The sequence below is a fragment of the Gadus morhua genome, chromosome 3 (assembly GCF_902167405.1).
Source record: "Gadus morhua chromosome 3, gadMor3.0, whole genome shotgun sequence".
NCBI lineage: Eukaryota > Metazoa > Chordata > Actinopteri > Gadiformes > Gadidae > Gadus > Gadus morhua.
This window is the reverse complement of record NC_044050.1, coordinates 751,089-770,101: the sequence shown is the minus strand read 5'-3', so window position 1 is coordinate 770,101 and position 19,013 is coordinate 751,089. Positions and strand designations below refer to the sequence as shown.

Genomic DNA, 19,013 nt, shown 5'->3' with positions numbered 1-19,013 from the left:
AGCTCTCTCGTGGCCAACCGGTCCACCATCTCCTGCACACCAAGCCTACCGTGTGTAGCTCCGTGCATATCGCTCTTAGTCTGAAAAGTATAACATCACCCTTTTAACTTATTCACCTAATGGGAAAAACAAAAAGGGGGGAGCTCTCCACAATGAGGCCCTGAATAGGGTAAAGCCGTGAAATAAAAACAAAAAACAATGCCATAAAGGGTAGGCAACAATAGTCAAGGGGGAACATTCAACCCTCAAACCTTGAATAGAGTAAAACAGTAGTATGAGGGAGGACAACAGTAGCTTGCAGAAAGATGAGGATTATAAATATGTATACATAACTTATTTTTAAATATACACTGAAGCCAAATATTTTGTCAATGTTGTCAGGACTGGTGAACAATATCCTGCCTACATTAATCCCCCAACCAATTCAACAGTGTAAGCATGTATAGTATCTACTCAGCCAGAATCAGATCCGTCTATAGGTCTCACCCGGGGCTCAATTTCTTCTTGATGTAGTCCACAGCGTCTTTTGGGCTCTCGAAGCTTTTCGTTTGTCCTCCTTCTGGCGTAATCACCAGTGTTGCCGGGTAACGTAACCCGTATCTGACCCCCGTGCAGGTCCGCAGGAGGCTTCTTGCTTCTCTGAAGGCTGCTCTCTTACTGTTTACGTCCTGGGTGAAGTCCGGGAAGATGTGAATCCCCCCGCTCCGACCCTCGGGTGTTCTCTCCATTTCCCTCGCCCTCTTCAGTATCTCCTCTCTCTCTGTGTAGTAATGACATCTCACTACAAATGCTCTCGGTGGGCCTCCGTTCCCGTCTCGTCTCGCGCCGAGTGCCCGGTGTGCACGGCCCAGCGTCGGTGCCGCCGCTAGACCCAACTTTTCTTTCAGTAAGCCCGCCATAAACTCCGACGGCTTTTTGCCTGCCTCGGCCCCTTCTTTTACCCCCACGACACGTATGTTGTTGCGCCGTGATCGCGCCTCGAGATCCTCACTGCGTCCCCTCAGCTTCAGTATCTCCTTCTCCATTTCTTTCAGTCTTGTCCCCATGTCGGTTATGGTGTCGGACTGATCATTTAACGTTTCATCTACCTCATTTTTCCGTTTGTCCATCCTATCAGCCAGACTTCTAATTTTATCAGCAACCAGCTTCACCTCCCCGCGTAGCAACTCAGATTGGGCTCTCGTGCTCTCTTCCAAACTTTTGGTCCATTTTTCCAACTCGGTTGTCATCTCTTTTCTTCCTTTTTCTATCTCTTCCTTACACTTTGCGATCTCAGTCTTTGTCTCCTCTCTGTATTTCGTAACCGCAACGTTGGCTTTTTTAATCTCGGACATCATGTCCTGAGCCCACTGAGGTATGCCGTCGGCTTGTGATGGGCTAACACTGACCCTGCTAGCTAAGGAGGCCACGCCGCTAGCCACCTGCTGCTTCTCTCCACCCATTCGATTCGTTCGAGTCGTCATTTTTCGGTCTAAAAATGTACTGAAAGCGCACTTGCTAGTACCCGAACAAAACAGTATTCGTTCACTCCCCCAAACTGATAACAGTATGGCGATATTAATATTTTTTGACAACTTTTACACGGAGCCTCCGCACGCACGTCTTCACACGGAAAAGCACATCCGGAAGTCTCGAACTATTGCGAGAAAGAATTTGCCATGCACGTGCCATTTATTCTTCACGCGGGCACAAGGATCCTCTGAGAAAATCGATGCATCCTGTAGGTGAAAGAATTTAAGTAAAGTAAGTAAAGCAAAAGACTGAGTTCCGAAATTTGCATGCCTCATTAGTTTGCGACAGAATTGTATGTGGCATAAATAACGACCAAGCTAGAGGAAGACTACTGAGAGAGGTGGACATAACATTGCAAAAGACAATTGTTGAGCGAGTCAGATTACGTCAAGCCAAGTCAAGGCATTTAATGATGAAGTTGAAGTACATAAAATCCGGACTGTTAAAACAGTGCAAAGCTAAAGAGGCAATGCAAAGATTGAAAAGGATGATCAGAAGAATGCATGCATCAGATGTGGCTACAGCCATGAAGCAAACAATTATCCAGCATATGGCAAACGTGTAACTCATGTTAAAAAAAGAAATAACATTTTCCGAAAAATGTAAAGATAATGCACATTGTCGAGCAGGAATCAGGATGATTGTAGCATAGACATGTTTATTGGCACACTTGAAGTAAATTATGAGGAATGCATTCAAACTATCAACAAAGACTATGAGGAATTGTGGACTGAAAATGTGCAATTAAACAGGAGGAATGGGACATTCAAGCTGGACAAAGGTGCTGAATGCAACATAATGTCAGAAAAAACAATCAGCTCACTGGACATCAAAGGAAAACTCTCAGAATGGAACAAATGGGTGTTACCGCAAGACAAACAGAACCGACAGAATGGGTGACGGTGGTCACACCAGAGAAATTTTGCATCTTCATTGATCCGAAAGACCTAAACAGAGCCATGAAAAGAGAATATTATCCACTTTTGACCGTTGAAGAAGTATTGAGCCGTATTTTCAGTACTGGATGCCAATCAAGGATTTTGGCAAATTGAAGTTGATCCTGAAAGTTCCAAGCTGTGCAAAAAACAATAGGGCGCTATCGCGTCATACAGTTACCATTTGGAATGTCTTCAGCCTCAGAAGTGTTCAAGAGGTCTGTTGCTCAGATGATAGAGGGGCCTAAGTGGGGGTCAACATCATCGATGATATGCTGGCATGGGGAGACACACTAGAGCAACATAACGGCAGGTTAGTGAAGCTGCTGGAGTGTGCCAGAGATTACGATCTCAAGTTGAACAAAAACAAATGCAAAATCTGAATGACGGAAATCAAATACATAGGCAACATTCTCAATGTACCTACTGACAAGCAAGAACGATTCATGGGAATGATTCAGTATCTAGAAAGTTCATCAAAAACTGAAGTTGTTTGAGAAAGACACAGAAGGGCATTTGGAATAAGAGCCACTGAAAAGACTCGTCATAAATGGACCTACCTTGAAATTTTTCGATGACAACAACAAGCCTGATATGTTATCAGTGGACACATGCTCAGAAGGTTTATGCGCAGTCATACTGCAGCAAGGCAAACCCGGGGCGTACCCCTCTCGTGCACTCACTGAATGTCAGCTCAGGTAAATGCAAATCGAAAAAAGAATACTCCCCATGGTATATGGCTGTGAGAAATAAATCAATGGGCCCTATCTTGCATCCGGCGCAAGTGACTTAGTCACTGGCGCATGTGTCATTGCTAGTTTACAACTGGCGCAGAGCGTTCTTTTCCCACCACCGCCACTCGCCGGTAAATTAGGGATTGATCATGCGCCCCAAGGGGCGGTTCGGCGGAAGGAGGAGGCGTGTTCTTCTGGCGCAAACGGTATTTTGCCGTTTCTGAACACCATTGCGCTACTGACCAGGAAATACCTGGTTTAAAGTCAGTGGCGCGTTGTTCAGATGCTATTTTAAGGGCGCATGCATACATGCGCATGCGATGGATAGGCCTACGGATTGCTTGTGCACCTCGCGCATACACTTTGCTTCTCCCATCTACCTAGCCGCACATTCTTGGTAAATTATTTGGGAAAGAACAGCTGATGCAGCGGTAATAAGTTGTTCTTTTAAATCAATGCATCTGCAAACACCGTACAGCCAACACATATTTTCTTGACAGAGACATCGTGTAGGCCTACATGCCCATAACTTTTAGGATTGATGAGTATTTGATCGTGAAAAACATTGTTTTACCGCGAGTGAGTGTTAAAAAGAATGAATGAAGGCGGGCGCGCGTGTGTGCTCTGTTTAAACACACGCAAACTAAACACGTAACGCATAATAGGCTACAATCAATGGCAATGTCTATTACCGCGGGGACACATGCATATTAGGATAGCATACAATACTGATAAGAAACAATGTTATAATGTATTGCGTATATCATTAAATAGTTACCGCATATCATATGTTATATCATATACGTTTTCTTTGCCGAAATTTATTTGAGGACTCAGTATTTCTGAAGTTGTGGAAGAAAACCCCTTATTCCATGTGTGAATTAGGCCATATTATTTGGCAATAAACTGAGCCATTTGCAGTTTGAAATTCATGTGCATCTGTCTCATCGGTGACTGCAGACGCGCTGTCAAAATATCAACTCGTCCGATTCAAATGCGCTCATGGCTCTTAAAGGGGATGGGAGCTGGCACTCTCATTGGTTTGTTGGACGTTACGCCCAAACCACACCTACGGGTAACTAGGCTGCTTCAGACCAACCCTTTTGACACTTGCGCCGCGATGCAAGTGTCATTTATCCGCCTGTAAAATAGCGATAGCGCCGTAGAACCGCCCACAAAGCTACTTGCGCTTTGCGCTTCCCACTTGCGTTTCAGACCGTTAAAATAGGGCCCAATATGTCTATGGCAAGGTGATGGACGTTGAAAGTGATCACAAGCCACTGAAGAGTATCTCAAGAAACCTCTCCACCAGTCACCGATGAGACTTCAAAGAATGCTGCTAAGGCTACAGAAGTACAGTCTCAGAGTCACATGCAAGCCAAACAAAGAACTCCATATTGCTGATGCTTTAAGCCGTGCGTATCTTGATGAAACAGATTAAGAACTGCTAGAAGATCTGGTCGTAAACTGCATCACACGTCAGCTGCCCATGACAGAGGAAAAGCAGTAAAAGTTTAAAAGAGCCTCAGCAGATGATCTGGAAATGCAAACGCTAAAGAACACCAGAGCAACAAGTCAAAGTCAAATTTAATTATCATACTGGAGATTAGGATGCAGCAACAATCAACACAATCAACAAGCTACAGTTTAAGGTAACAATTAGTGATGGATCCCCATCAAAACACAAATAACAGAGACCAGTACATAAAAATACATAAGATACAGTGCAAGATCGCTACATTGGGAGAGGCAGTCGTCCAGGATAACAGTGTGCAAAAGAAGCATAAAGTGCAATAGTGAAATTACTTGTGCAAATTCAGCATGTTAATGGCAGTACATACAAAGGAACGTTTGTATTGTTAAGTCCTGTGCGAGAGACTTTCTATATTCATACTTTGCAGTCACACGACTACTATGGCTACCTGGAGGGCAACAAACGCAGACAAAATGGCGACAAACAGCGGCAAGCAAGGGGAATTGCAGCCTTGCAGATTTCCAATAGTCCTACTACAATCAATCAACTATTTAGACCATAATATTCAAATATTAAAAATAAATAAACATACTCTGAACTTGTGATCCATACACAGCACCCGCTGATGTGTTCATTGCTTTGAAGTTGGCAACGTCTCGACCAGACTTGGAGTTTGGAGATATTTACATTCATCTTATAGAGAATCAATCACCTTATACCGCACAAAAAATGAAAGCCTACAAAAGTACGGATAACAAACTTTTTTTCAAGAGTGGATGGGTTAACAACGTTGTCATATGGGAGGTGAAAAACAGGAATATCTTCATAATCAAAGCAAAGGTGATATCTAGCTTCCGCAAAACGATCAACAAATAGCTTTTCTCTGAATCAAATAACTTTTAAGTAGCTCTTTTATTGGCCAAGTAATGAGGTAGCGTCCACACAAGTTACATTTTCTCAAGCATTTCTTAAAGGTCCCATGACATGAAAATCTCACTTTGTGAGGTTTTCTAACATAAATATGAGTTCCCCTAGCCTGCCTATGGTCCCCCAGTGGCTAAAACTTGCGTTTGGTGTAAAACGAGCACTAGCTGTTCTGCTCGCCTTTGAAAAAACGGAGGCTCAAGCGCGCTGATTTGGAATGTCTGTGCTCATGACGTCATGAGGAATCTCGGCTCCTCCCCTTACTCTGCCTGGCCCGCCCAGAGACGTTGGCCCGCCAATGAGACTCGACCGTGCGAGCGCCACATGTGTGTGTGTGTGTGTGTGTGTGAATACACACACTGTAACGCAAGTGTTTCTTGTCGGTTCTTTGACGTGTCTTGTATTTCCACAACGAGACTGTCGTGGGGGTTATCTGACCATGTTTGAGAAGGAATTGGGGGAAAGGAACTTTGGTTTGACTCGCTGAAGTACATGAACTGCGACATGCCGCGAGGCACCATCGCCCGGCAGCGGGCAGCTGGCAGCAGGCAGCGCGCGGTTCAGTCGACTTCAGGTTGATGTGAAAGTGGAAGAACCAGAGACCTCGCAGAACCCGACAAAGTCGTTTGTGATTCATAATATCGTCTGGAGGCGCACACAATATATTATATGATATAGATATCTATGTATCATATGATATTATTTAGATATAGAGCTCCAGGACTGTAACCCAAGTGTTGTACACTTCCTTGTTATTTGGCGCATAACGCGTCGGACTCTCGTCTCTGGTATTTCTACAACGAGACTCGTAGTGGGGGTTATCTCAGCCAAGGTTGAGAATGAATTGGGGGGAAAGAACTTTGGCTTCGACTCCCTCAAGTCAAGAACATGAACCACGACAAGGAGGAGAAAGGGATCTTTGCCGGGCAGCGCTTAGGCACCTCCGCCTCCGGCGGTGGTCCCTCAGCGGGGCTCAAGCGGGAGACATTCGCCGCCAACAATCCCTTTCTCCTCCATGTCGTGGTTCATGTTCTTGAGGGAGTCAAAGCCAAAGTTCCTTCCCCCCAATTCATTCTCAACTTTGGCTGAGATAACCCCCAATACGAGTCTCGTTGTAGAAATACCAGAGACGAGAGTCCGACGCGTTATGCGCCATCACACCAACAGCAGAACGGTCATCCAAATAACAAGGAATTGTACAACACTTGCGTTACAGTCCTGGAGCTCTATATCTAAATAATATCATATAATAAATAGATATCTATATCATATAACATATTGTGTGCGCCTCCAGACGATATTATGAATCACAAACGACTTTGACGGGTTCTGCGACGTCTCTGGTTCTTCCACTTTCACATCAACCTGAAGTCGACTGAACTGCGCGCTGCCTGCTGCCGGCTGCCCGCTGCCGGGCGATGGTGCCTCGCGGCATGTCGCAGTTCATGTAGCCTACTTCAGCGAGTCAAACCAAAGTTCCTTTCCCCCAATTCCTTCTCAACCATGGCTCAGATAACCCCCACGACAGTCTCGTTGTGGAAATACAAGACACGTCAAAGAACCGACAAGAAACACTTGCGTTACAGTGTGTGTATTCACATTGATGTGGACGTTGAAGAACCAGGAACGTCGGAATATCGGCTCACACAGCTTTTGGCCGTGATAATATGTATTATATGATATAGATATCTGTGTAGGCTATATGATAATATTTAGATATAGAGCTCCAGGACTCCCGTGTGTTCTAGAATATTTACAGAACACGGCTAAAGGCTGTGTGCGCCTCGCCATTGCGATACATCCACTGTAAACAGAGCGCATGGTACCGTCCCTGGCTGCAAGCTGCTCAGGGCCACACCCCCACCCTCCTCCTTGACACGCCCACCGAAACAGCGCATTTGGGGGAAGCTCAATGTGCGACTGGCTCGGAGTGGCTGTAACTCTGCACCACGGCTGAATTTCAGGAACGTCTTTGAATACTGTGTTAGTTGCCCACTAATACCTACATTAAAGAATACATAAAATAGCATGTCATGGGACCTTTAAGTTCGAGCGCAGCGGAGCTTATTGCTGCCCTCTGAAATAAAACTGCTTGGGATCGTTTCAAATTATTAAACATAATTAAGCAATATATATACTACTTACGGCAAATTCTGATCAAATAGACAATAATACAGTTTTTTTCCTTTTCGGATGGGGTAAAAACATAACCCCGGTTTCACTCCTCGGCGGTTAGTACATCCAATCGCACAGCAACTATCTGTCATATCGAGTATAGGAACACAACACTGGGTGGCAAATGGCTGTTACCAGCACAGCTATTAATGGGACGAGGTTTAAAGTCAAGACTGCCTTCCTCAACATTGCTGAGCACTAAGAAAGCTTCTCAAGTGTGTGACAAGCTGAAGGAGAGACAAACAACTCAGATGCTCTGTTTGCACACCAGAAGGAGGGCTGTACCGACGCTATCCGAGACATCTCAGGAAGATAAGCAAGAAGGAGAATGGTGTCATAACAGACATCACAGAGTCAGTTTCAGAAGTGCAACCTCCTGAAAGGCAGACTGAACAGCACTTCACACCTGTAGCTAAGACTCAGATGCATGACAATCAACAACAAACTACCTCAAACTGGACCTCAGCTAGGTCTGGTACACAGGTCAAAGTTCCAATGAGATATATGGACTGACTGACTACGGACACTTGTTTGAAATTGTATCAGAATCTAGTTGGTACATTTGCCATTCTTTACAATGTCATGAATGCTAAATTAAATGATGTTTAAGACACAATGTTATGGAATATGTGAGTATTCAGTATGTTCAATATGTGTTAGACACTGACCTTATTATGTTAGTAATATGTTAGTAATATGTTTATTGAAGATGTGTTCTTGTGCCTGACACAGCTAAAATAAAATAAAATAAGGAAGATGTAATGTATGTGTGCAAATTATGCTCATTTGGTGTTTTAAGGGAATAGATTCGGCGGGAGGCTGTATTCTGTTTGAGAAGTAATCTAAATAATATATTTTCTTACACAACACGTATTTCAGACATGGGGAACAATGAGCTACATGTTTGTTTGGAATCCCCACAGCGCCCCAGTTTTTTATATATCTATATGCACTTGTTTACGACCCATGGATGATATTTCATATTCTGCAACATGCACGCATATATCCTGTATTTGATGCATGCACATGCTATATGAACACAATATTCTGAACAACCCCCGAACATATTGATCTTAGGTTCATGTGATAGGAGCGGGGCGCTGTGATGAGCCACATTAATGTACACAATGCAAACGACTTTATGAGTTCTACGAAAAGTTTAATTTACAAAAACCTATCACCTTTACATTTTTTTTTTGCAACTGAGCTGTAGTGATGTGTGATTCATGAACGATTCGCTCAAAAATAACAAATCTTTTGTTTGATCCGGTTCGTACTATCGGTATTGGCGAGTGGATCATTCATTCCATTCTTGGTTTTTCATATGCTCCTCACTTTTCTATGTGTTGTTTAAATGTTTGTGCTAAAATAGATGCTGAGACACATTGTTTCTTCATGAGCCAAAATAAACGTAAAGGCTGTGTTGCAGGGTTTATTTTCTAACAAATTTGTGCAATTTGCTTGTTGGTAATAAAGATTTAACCTGTATTTAATGTTGTTAGGTATCACAAAACCGAATGTAATACGAAAAAGTTGGTACTATTTTAGCGGTTTGCTATTAATTCTCATTTCCCCCAGAATGCATCGCATGACGTCACATTGGGGTGCCACGGACGAAAGCCGCATTGAGACACTTGAGAATAGAGACTAGTAAGAGAGTGTTCAGCAGATTATACAGATACATAGATAAGCATATAGATATTATCTATAGTTAGTATGGTACACGTGAACCTCCTAAAATGCTGCATTTTGATTAGTTCACTATCTCGGGATATTGGGCAATATCCCATGATTGACATCTCAAACTCGATATTGTTTTCATCGCAAAATGTCCGCTAATAACAAATAAACCGCTAATAAAATGCAATAAATGCCGGCAAAAAGTGTTATCTTGTTTATTTTTGGAGTGTTCACGTGTAGTATATACTATTAATTAATAGCCTAGATAGAAAGATAGCCTAGTCAAGTCTTTATTAATACCAAACGACAGGAATTAATTTAGGTTATTCGGCTCACACAGGACAGTATAGCCTACAAGACCAACAAGGGAAACAACAAGTCTGACTGGACATACACAAAATACATCACATTAAAACTAAACACATGCGTTAATAGATATAGATAGATAGACAGATAGAAAGATGATTAAATATGTTATATTATTTGCCTTGCGGAGCCAGCCAGTCCTGTGCACGTATGCAAATGAGCCATGTGCGCAACAGAAGAAAGACATAATGTTGAGAACGACTCGAGTCATACTAAAAACGGATAGCAAGCGAAAGCTAAACCAGACTGTATCAATCAAACACTTTGGGTCCATTCTAACTTATGGTTAGAGGCTAGTCTTTAAATCTTTGTAGTGACTGAATGTTGATGATAAAACTGATTGTTTTGCATCAGATGAGTGTGTGCGACTGTGTCTTGCATCTATGAAATATTGTAATGTTATAGGCCTACTGCAAAATGTATATCGGTATTGCGCAACAATCGGGAGATGGGGACCCTCGAATATGGACGGGTATTTGGCACACTGGGTAAAATAAAGCTTAAAAATAAACACTAGGCAAATATGTTGTTACTGGAGCAAGTAGGCTACCATCAAAAGGTGGGATAACTAATCGGAAATCTGATTATAACGTCGGGGGTACGATTTAATAAGGGATTATCTGGGCGGGATTTCACTAGGGCTGGCCCGAATTATTCGAATATTCGAATACTCGTTCGGAAAATTTGTATTCGAAGCTTAAATCAGTATTCGGAGCTTCATTCATTTTTTTTTCACGTACGTGACGTTACCAGAGCGAGGGAGGCAAACTATAAGCGTCAGCGACACCTTGCAGAGAAGCGAGAGAGGTGGAGGAAGAATAGATATCTCGTTTCCCTTTACTTTATAACACAACATTAGCGGGATCTCTGGAGGAAAAGTAATACTTAAAACTTAGTTGTTTGTTTGCGTTCGCTGTACAGCGCCGCGCCAATCAACTGTGACTGGCTTGCTTCAGCCAGTCAGCTTCTTGGGAATACCCGGTCAATATAATGGATATAATATGGACACATAAGGTGCGAACACACCAAGCGCGTACCTCGCGTACCATGTACGCGCGTAACGCAGCTAAAATGTTGCTTGACCATTTTGTGTCAAAAATGGTCAGATACGCGCGTACGCATACGCGCGTACGCATACGCGCGTAGATGAGACCGCCCAAAACTCCCCCCCCCCCCCCAGCCTGTGGCTGCGCTGGATTTAGGAGTCCGAGGAAGGAAACCCAAACGCCGCCGTGTTTGGGTGGATGATAGAGCTTGGATCGGGTTAGATTAAATAATCTCGGATATAAATAACAATGATCGGGTTAAATAACTTCACATGGTGTGTCTGGTGTGTTTCCAGCATTCGTAGTGTTGATCAGCAGAGAAATAGTCCGCCAAGACGTTGAGGTTGCTTAGCAATCAGAGACTCTGTCCATGCAAGTGAACGGAGCGTTCACTCTTCGTCATAACTATCAAACCAAACATCCTTCACATTCACCGAGCGAACATTATGAAAGTAAAATGCACATTTCTCGCTAGAAATGTTTCCATAAACGCATTTAATGGCGTAACTATGTTACTATTTCCACCCAGAATAAAGAAAGTTGCCGGCCGTGGCTGCCATGGACATGGCTGCGCTGGAGTCCGAGGTAGGAAACCCAAACGCCGCCGTGTTTGGGTGATAGAGTTTAGATCGGGTTAGATTAAATAATCTCGGATATAAATAACAATAATCGGGTTAAATAACTTCACATGGTGTGTCTGGTGTGTTTCCAGCATTCGTAGTGTTGATCAGCAGATATATAGTCCGCCAAGACGTTGAGGTTGCTTAGTAACCAGAGACTCTGTCCATGCAAGTGAACGGAGCGTTCCCTCTTCGTCATAACTATCAAACCAAACATCCTTCACATTCACCGAGCGAACATTATGAAAGTAAAATGCACATTTCTCGCTAAAAGTGTTTCCAAATGTGACCCCTAGGGGTACTTGTTCCTATAGTTTGGAGAATGATTAAACTATACTATCAAACTATATCCAGGTGTGTCCAATGAAGGCACAGAAATGGGACTGATGCAATCAATAAACATTTATTATACAATAATCAATGAACATGCAGTTAGCAGCAAATGAAAATCAAACACTAAAACACTGAAAACAAATACTGTTCCCACAAGAGATGATGTAAAAATGCCCATGGGCCACACAAGAAAGATATAATAAACAAAACAAACAAAAGACAAAACAATTTGGGTTAAAGGGCTACCACTAGCCGGCCTTCCCCCTAGTCTCCCAATTAACCCACGATACGAGTGGCAGATGTTTATAGCACTCGTAGCAAGGTTACATTCAAATAGTTATAGCACTCGTAGCAAGGTTACATTCAAATAGTTATAGCACTCGTAGCAAGGTTACATTCAAATAGTTATAGCACTCGTAGCAAGGTTACATTCAAATAGATACAAGTAAACAAATTCGGTCCTGGGAAAAACAGTGGCTGGTCGAACAGACGACGGCAATCCTCCTGTAATTAAGAGTCACAGTTGACACTAGAGTTGGCGCTACCTCCTGTCATAAGAATCCTAGTGTTAGTATAGCCATGATTAGGTGGAATAAAAGACTAACTAAAGAGGCTAACTTACGTGTTTGGGCCAGCCTTGATGAACTAGACCTACAACTCCTGTACCAATGCTTGTGTGGATGACGCGAAGCAGTGCACTCTCACCTGACGTGAGCTTTCTGTCCCTACACAAATAGCGAACATGAAATGATCAATGCTAAAAACACTACTCCATACATTTGTATTAGAACGGGAGCCAGCACACTTACTTGCTGCTACCCCGTGTGACTCACCAATCGCTGTTATGCGCTCAGGTGTCAGTAGACTCGTGGTTGTGTGCACCATTTACTGGTCACCATAGAAAAAGACACCAAGCCAGGGTTACATGCAGACACCAGGCTGAAGGTTCCGTTTACGCAGCTGCTACGGGGGCTTTTACTTCCACCGTCTTTTCACCAATACTGAGTTCGCACCTCTTTTAAGACGTGTCACATGTGCCACCTGATCTAGATTATTGCCAGTGGGAGGGGCCAAGGTGCATTACCCATCACTACCGTCCTACCTGCTACACATAAAAGCATTTAATGGCGTAACTATGTTACTATTTCCACACAGAATAAATAAAGATGTCGGCCGTATGCTTCTGTCCAAGCTCACTACTCTCTGCCAGTGACGTCGGGTCAAGCAACGCTGATTGGGCAACGCGGCTAATCGTCATGCGTATGAGCGTAAAAAGTTCAATTTTTTGAACTCTTGAAATGTACGCGCGTATACAGACGCGCGTATACAGACGCGCGTATACAGACGCGCGTAAATAGACGCGCGTAAATAGACGCGCCTCATACGCGGCTAACGCGGGTAAAATGTTGCTTTAGCGCATGTAACGCGTGTACGCGTCTCATACGCGCGTAAACCAATGGTTCCCTATGGAAAAATTGACGATGTTATACGCGAGGTACGCGGGTAACGCGTTTGGTGTGGCCGTACCTTAAGACAATCAATATTCGGTATTTGTTATGGATTTATTGTACAAATTCCCTGAAAAGATACACGTTCCAGGATGAATTGAAAAGCTCCCGTTAGGGCTGAGATGGCAGAGAACAGCTGATTTGGAACGGAGCAACAGCTGTTCGCTTTCACGGGGAAAAACTAAGGAACTTCAACCTTCAACCTTCAACCCCTCCCTTGCTGATGAACTCAACACTTTCTTTGCACGGTTTGAGATGGAGAGTGAAGATCATAACTCAATGGCAGTCATGGCCGACATGTTTGGGAATAACACCAAACCCCCCTTCATAGTAAGTGAGAGTGATGTGAGGAGGGTGTTCAAAGGGGTAAATGGGAAAAAGGCTGCCGGGCCTGACCAGATCCCTGAAAGGGTCCTTAAATCCTGTGCTGACCAGCTAGCTCCAGTGTACACCATGATCTTTAATACATCCCTGGCCCAAGCTGTCGTCCCATCTTGCTTTAAAAAGTCTATCATTGGACCGGTGCCCAAAAATAGTAAACCATCATGTTTGAACGATTACCGTCCAGTGGCCCTGACCTCTGCAGTGATGAAATGTTTCGAAAGGCTGGTGAAAAATTACATCTGCACCTCCCTGCCAAACTCGTTCGACCCCCTCCAGTTTGCATACAAAGCAAACAGAAGCAGAGACGATGCCATCTCCAACCTGCTAAACACCACTCTTACTCATCTGGATGGTGGGGGGGGGAACTATGTGAGGATGCTGTTCATTGATTACAGTTCAGCTTTCAATACCATAGTCCCCCTCCGCCTGATCGACAAGATGAGGTCGCTGGGGATCAACACCCAAATGTGCAACTGGGTGCTCAGCTTCCTTACTGACCGCCCCCAGGTGGTGAAAGTGGAGGGTGGTGTAACCTCTGGGCCGCTGACCCTCAACATCGGTTCCCCCCAGGGCTGTGTTCTGAGCCCGCTGCTGTACAACATCTACACTACAACATGCTGTACAACGACTGCACAGCCTCCGGAAGTTCAACCTCCATCATTAAATTTGCAGACGACACTGTGGTGCTGGGTCTTATCTCTGATAACAACGAGCAGCCCTACCAGAACCAAGTGGCAGACCTGGCACTGTGGTGTCAGTCCAACAATTTGGCCCTAAATATAAAAAAGACAAAGGAAATGGTGGTGGACTTCCGGCGGAAGCAGGACAGCGGGTTCACCCCCCTCATCATCAACGGGGAGCCTGTGGAGAGGGTTCCTAGTTTTAAGTACCTGGGTGTGCACATCACTGAAGACCTAACCTGGACCCTCCACACACAACATGTGACAAAGTCATCTAGGCAGCGACTGTACTTCCTCCGGAGGCTGAGGAAATTCAAGGTCTCCCCTTCCATCCTGAAGACCTTCTACTCCTCAGCCGTAGAGAGCGTCCTCACAGGATGCATCTCCGTCTGGTACGGAAGCTGTACCGCTGAAGACCAGGCCAACCTACAGAGGGTGGTGTGCTCAGCTGAGCGGACTATCAGAGCGTCCCTACCCAACGTGAAGGACATCTACCACAAGAGGGTGGAGTCGAGGGCAAAAAACATCAGGAGGGATGACACACACCCCAATGCCAGCCTCTTCACCCTGCTGCCGTCGGGTAGACGCATACGAAGCCTTAACTCAAGGACTGAGAGACTTAAGAGAAGTTTTTATCCACAGGCAGTGAGACACTTGAATTAAAATGTTTAATTCAACACCTTATTTTTAAATTTGATTTTATTTATATTTTTTATTTTATCTATGTAAATTAACTAATTTATTTTATTTTATATTTTTATTTATTTTTGCACAGTGTGGAGCATTGACCCTTTAACATCTCACTTCAATTTATTGTATGTGACAAATAAAAACACTTGAACTTGAACTTGAACTTGAACCTAATTAGGCCTACTAATTAACGTTCAAAAGCTATTAAATCTTCAACAAAATATGCAGATACTGTCAAAATCGGTTCCAGGGAGTATATAGGGATTATTAATGTTGTTTTTGATGGTGTTTTTTTCTGGAACGAGTATTCGAATATTCGCTCGGAAAAACCAACGAGTATTCGAAGCCTGAAAAATGGCATTCGGGCCAGCCCTAGATTTCACAGGTGGGACTGGCAAGGTAGCCCATTATGCCTTCTATTTCTAGATCTTCTGACTAAGTTTACCGGTACTTATCTGAACGACATAATCGCTGTCACTAGATATAAAGAAAACGTTGACTTTCACTCGGTGCTATTCACTGACAGTAAAAATAAATAAAAGTGTTGTTATTGTATGCACTGCTGTTCATTGACTAGCTCCAGCGCTCGTTGCTGCGATGCTAAATGATAGCAACTCTCCACTCTTTCTCCTTTGACCTCTCACGTCTGACAGGTTTAAAATTATACGGCTGTGGGCCATCATACATGTTATTGGTGGTTCTTGCCACCTCCTAGACGCCATAGTACTAGTTTGAGGCTACCTTCCACCACGTCTCCCCAACGTGACGACATCGCAGAATGGCGTTAGAAAACACCCGTTACTGCCAAAAACGCCAAAAACTGGACTTAAACACTATTTGAAACATTTTGTAAATTATATACATATTCTGAGTGCTTTATGTGCCCAATAATCAAAACTTCCGGTTAACCTGCACGTAGGCCTTTAAGTATGTTGATTAGGAAAATGAAAATGGTGGCTATATCGTATACTGTTTGTCTACTTGTCTGCTATTTCTAACGTAGACCCTACACTGTGATATCGTATATCAACAGTATCTGCAGAAGCAAACTAAACTACTGTATAAGAAATGAATTATTTATTTATTTTTATTATTTATGTTGCGTATGATCTGGATCTGCTCATGAATCGTTCTTCAATTTGCGCGTGTGCATATGAATGACTCGAAAAGATTTTGTTTATTTGAATGAGATCCAATGATCAGATTCCGAAAAAGTATAAGAACATCGCATCACTACTGAGCTGCCGCAAATTGTTTCATTTTGAGCGTAAACTAGTGCTGTGTCTGAAATCGCGCACTTACGTAAGTGCACTTACATTGAATGCATTTCATTATCCCTACAGTACACTTAATTATAGACTCAGTGCTCTCATTTCTACAGAGCACTGTCAAAACAGCCTTCGCGCACCTACTGGAAATGAGTTTGCAGTTTGACGGTTCTTCTTCAGAGGTATTTTTTTTTCTGCTTGATCATTTCCGTTAGTCGCCTGTATTAGCGATCTAGCAGTATTCACGTTATCGTTCTTGATTCCAACTGATTACATAATTAACATCATAAAAACACTGGTCCGATACAGCATAAAACATTGTAGTTGTACTGAAAAACAAACCAAATATGTGTAATTTTACTTACATTTGCAGGGCACATCGGTCCCAAATGTTCAACCCGGTCTCACGAAAAGACGTGACACTGTCACGTTATTTAATCTATTGAAACGTGATCAGGATCACGTATTTTCAAAATTTTCGTGTTTACAAGCACAAATTTAAAACCCATGTATTTCAATTGGAAGTATTTGTCGTGTCACCAGCACGACTTCCAAACTAAGGTTCTGTGCGGGAGCGTTCTCCCTAATGTCCCTTAAGGAGCTCCGTACAGTACATTTATTGTTAAAAATTGTGAACAATATGACAGCTTTAGGCCAACCGTTTCTACTTTCACCTTTGATTCTGAGAAATTGTGACAATTCACGGATATAGGCTATTGAATGCAGGTGCGCTGCTCAGGCAAACCGCGAAAGAAAAAAGGGTAGCTGCTTAATCTGATCTTTTTAGAATTGTATGTCTTGATGTTTTGATCTAACCATAGATCTATTGTCTTGTTTTTGGCTATGTGAATGGAAGTCCGCGTCGATGCCTCGCAAGTCCAGTGTCGCGAGCGGACGTGACATCTAGAAGTCATACCGTATAATAATGGGTTATCATTAATATTGATGCGTAGGGGTCTATTATAAATCTTGTTTATTGTTTATACCACAGTCTGGGGGAATACTTGTATTTTGATTGGCTGCAGGGTGTGTATTATCCCCTGATATAGGCCTACCAGACCCCTGCTAAGTAGTTCCAGTCAGTGTTTAGATTCTCTGCCCGAGCCCGAGCCCGACCCGACCCGACCCGACCCGCGGGCCGGGTCGGGTCGATATTTCCCATCACTATCCTCGGGCCGGGCCTTTGATCGAGCGTTTTTACTTTTATTTTATCATTATCATAAATTAGCCTAATCTGAGGAGAAATCTATGCCATAAACAGAAATATTATGGGTCTTTATTACACGGGTCTTCTCAATGCCGTGGAACGCTCCGTTCACTTGCATGGGTCCGGGGATATCTCGGGATTGGTTTCTTTATTAATCGAATGGGAAATGCAATAGGCCTATTTTAGGACCGAATCACCGTTGAACTTGTTTCTAATAACATTTCTAGCGAGAAATATACTTTTTACTTGCATAATCTTTAGTCAGTGATTACGTCTGATCTTTAGTTTTATAGTTATTAGGAAGATTTTATCGGCTCGCTCGCATGTTTCAATGACGTCAGGTTGCTAAGGACGCTGCTTTCGCTAAACTAGCACACACACACACACACACACACACACACACACACACACACACACACACACACACACACACACACACACACACACACACACACACACACAAACACAATGCATTTCGCTGCAGATATTCCCTCAATTATTATTACTTTCAAGGTGGAATATCCTTTTTATTTGGGCTGCTTCTAGGACATTTTGGGTGGATTTTGAACGGTATGTGGGCGGGACGTTTTTTGCAGGACCTGGCAACCCTGCGCTGTTGCCCGGGGTGCTGAAATGCTCCGGAACAGATCTGGATCCACTATGGCCAAAAGACTTGTATGCCCCCCCCCCCCTCCCTTAAATAAATTCTTTTTTTATTTATTTATGCAGAATAAAGAATAAATTCATGCATTATCATTCAACTTGAACATGTGTTTTTACAGTATAGCGTGGTGGAGGGCTGACGTATGTTGCCCAACCCGGAAGTGAGCGTCGCCCTGGTTTCACTTGACAAAAAGCCAACGGGTTTTTCCATTGGATTTTGGATTATTGCAGAAAAATTAGCATCTTTGAAGCACCTCCTCAAAAACTGAAAATAAATAAATAAATAAAAATATCTGTGCTCCAAAGAACGAAATGTAAACCAATGCATTCTGAATAATAATAATAATAATAATAATAATAATAATAATAATAATAATACATTTAATTTAGAGGCGCCTTTCAAGACACCCAAGGTCACTTTACAGAGCATATGGTCATCATTCAAAACTATGTAAAACAGACTAGGAATAAAAGAAAAACAGAGGTTAAACATGAAGAATAATAATAATTAATAACACTCAAAGACGCCTACAGTGAAGGGGGGACCTCACTAACCACCACCAATGAGTAGCACCCACTTGGGTGATGAATGGGAGTGTTTCTCCGATTTTTCCATGCTACACAGAACGAAATGTAAACCATGCAAATAAAGACTTCATGTTCATAATCATTTAAATATCATTAATCTCCTGAGTGTGTCGAGTGGTATTCTATTTTTTTCAACGGGGCTGCATCCAGTCACTTGACCGTCATGGTTGCTATGGTGGTTGCTATCGACCGCCCCCTCTAATCCTTACATGGTTCTAAAAACCAC

General features: G+C 43.1%; 1 protein-coding gene and 1 long non-coding RNA gene across 2 annotated transcripts in view; one reads left to right on the top strand and one right to left on the bottom strand.

The window, feature by feature from the left end:
- LOC115540844 (voltage-dependent calcium channel gamma-1 subunit) overlaps positions 1 to 19,013 on the top strand; it is a 49,327-nt gene that overhangs the window by 14,146 nt on the left and 16,168 nt on the right. The window lies entirely within an intron of this gene.
- LOC115540845 (uncharacterized) lies at positions 11,854 to 12,967 on the bottom strand. The gene is made up of 3 exons (XR_003976227.1): positions 12,633 to 12,967; positions 12,422 to 12,524; positions 11,854 to 12,303 (listed from the first exon to the last, which is right to left on the bottom strand). It is a non-coding gene; the product is annotated as an uncharacterized LOC115540845 (long non-coding RNA).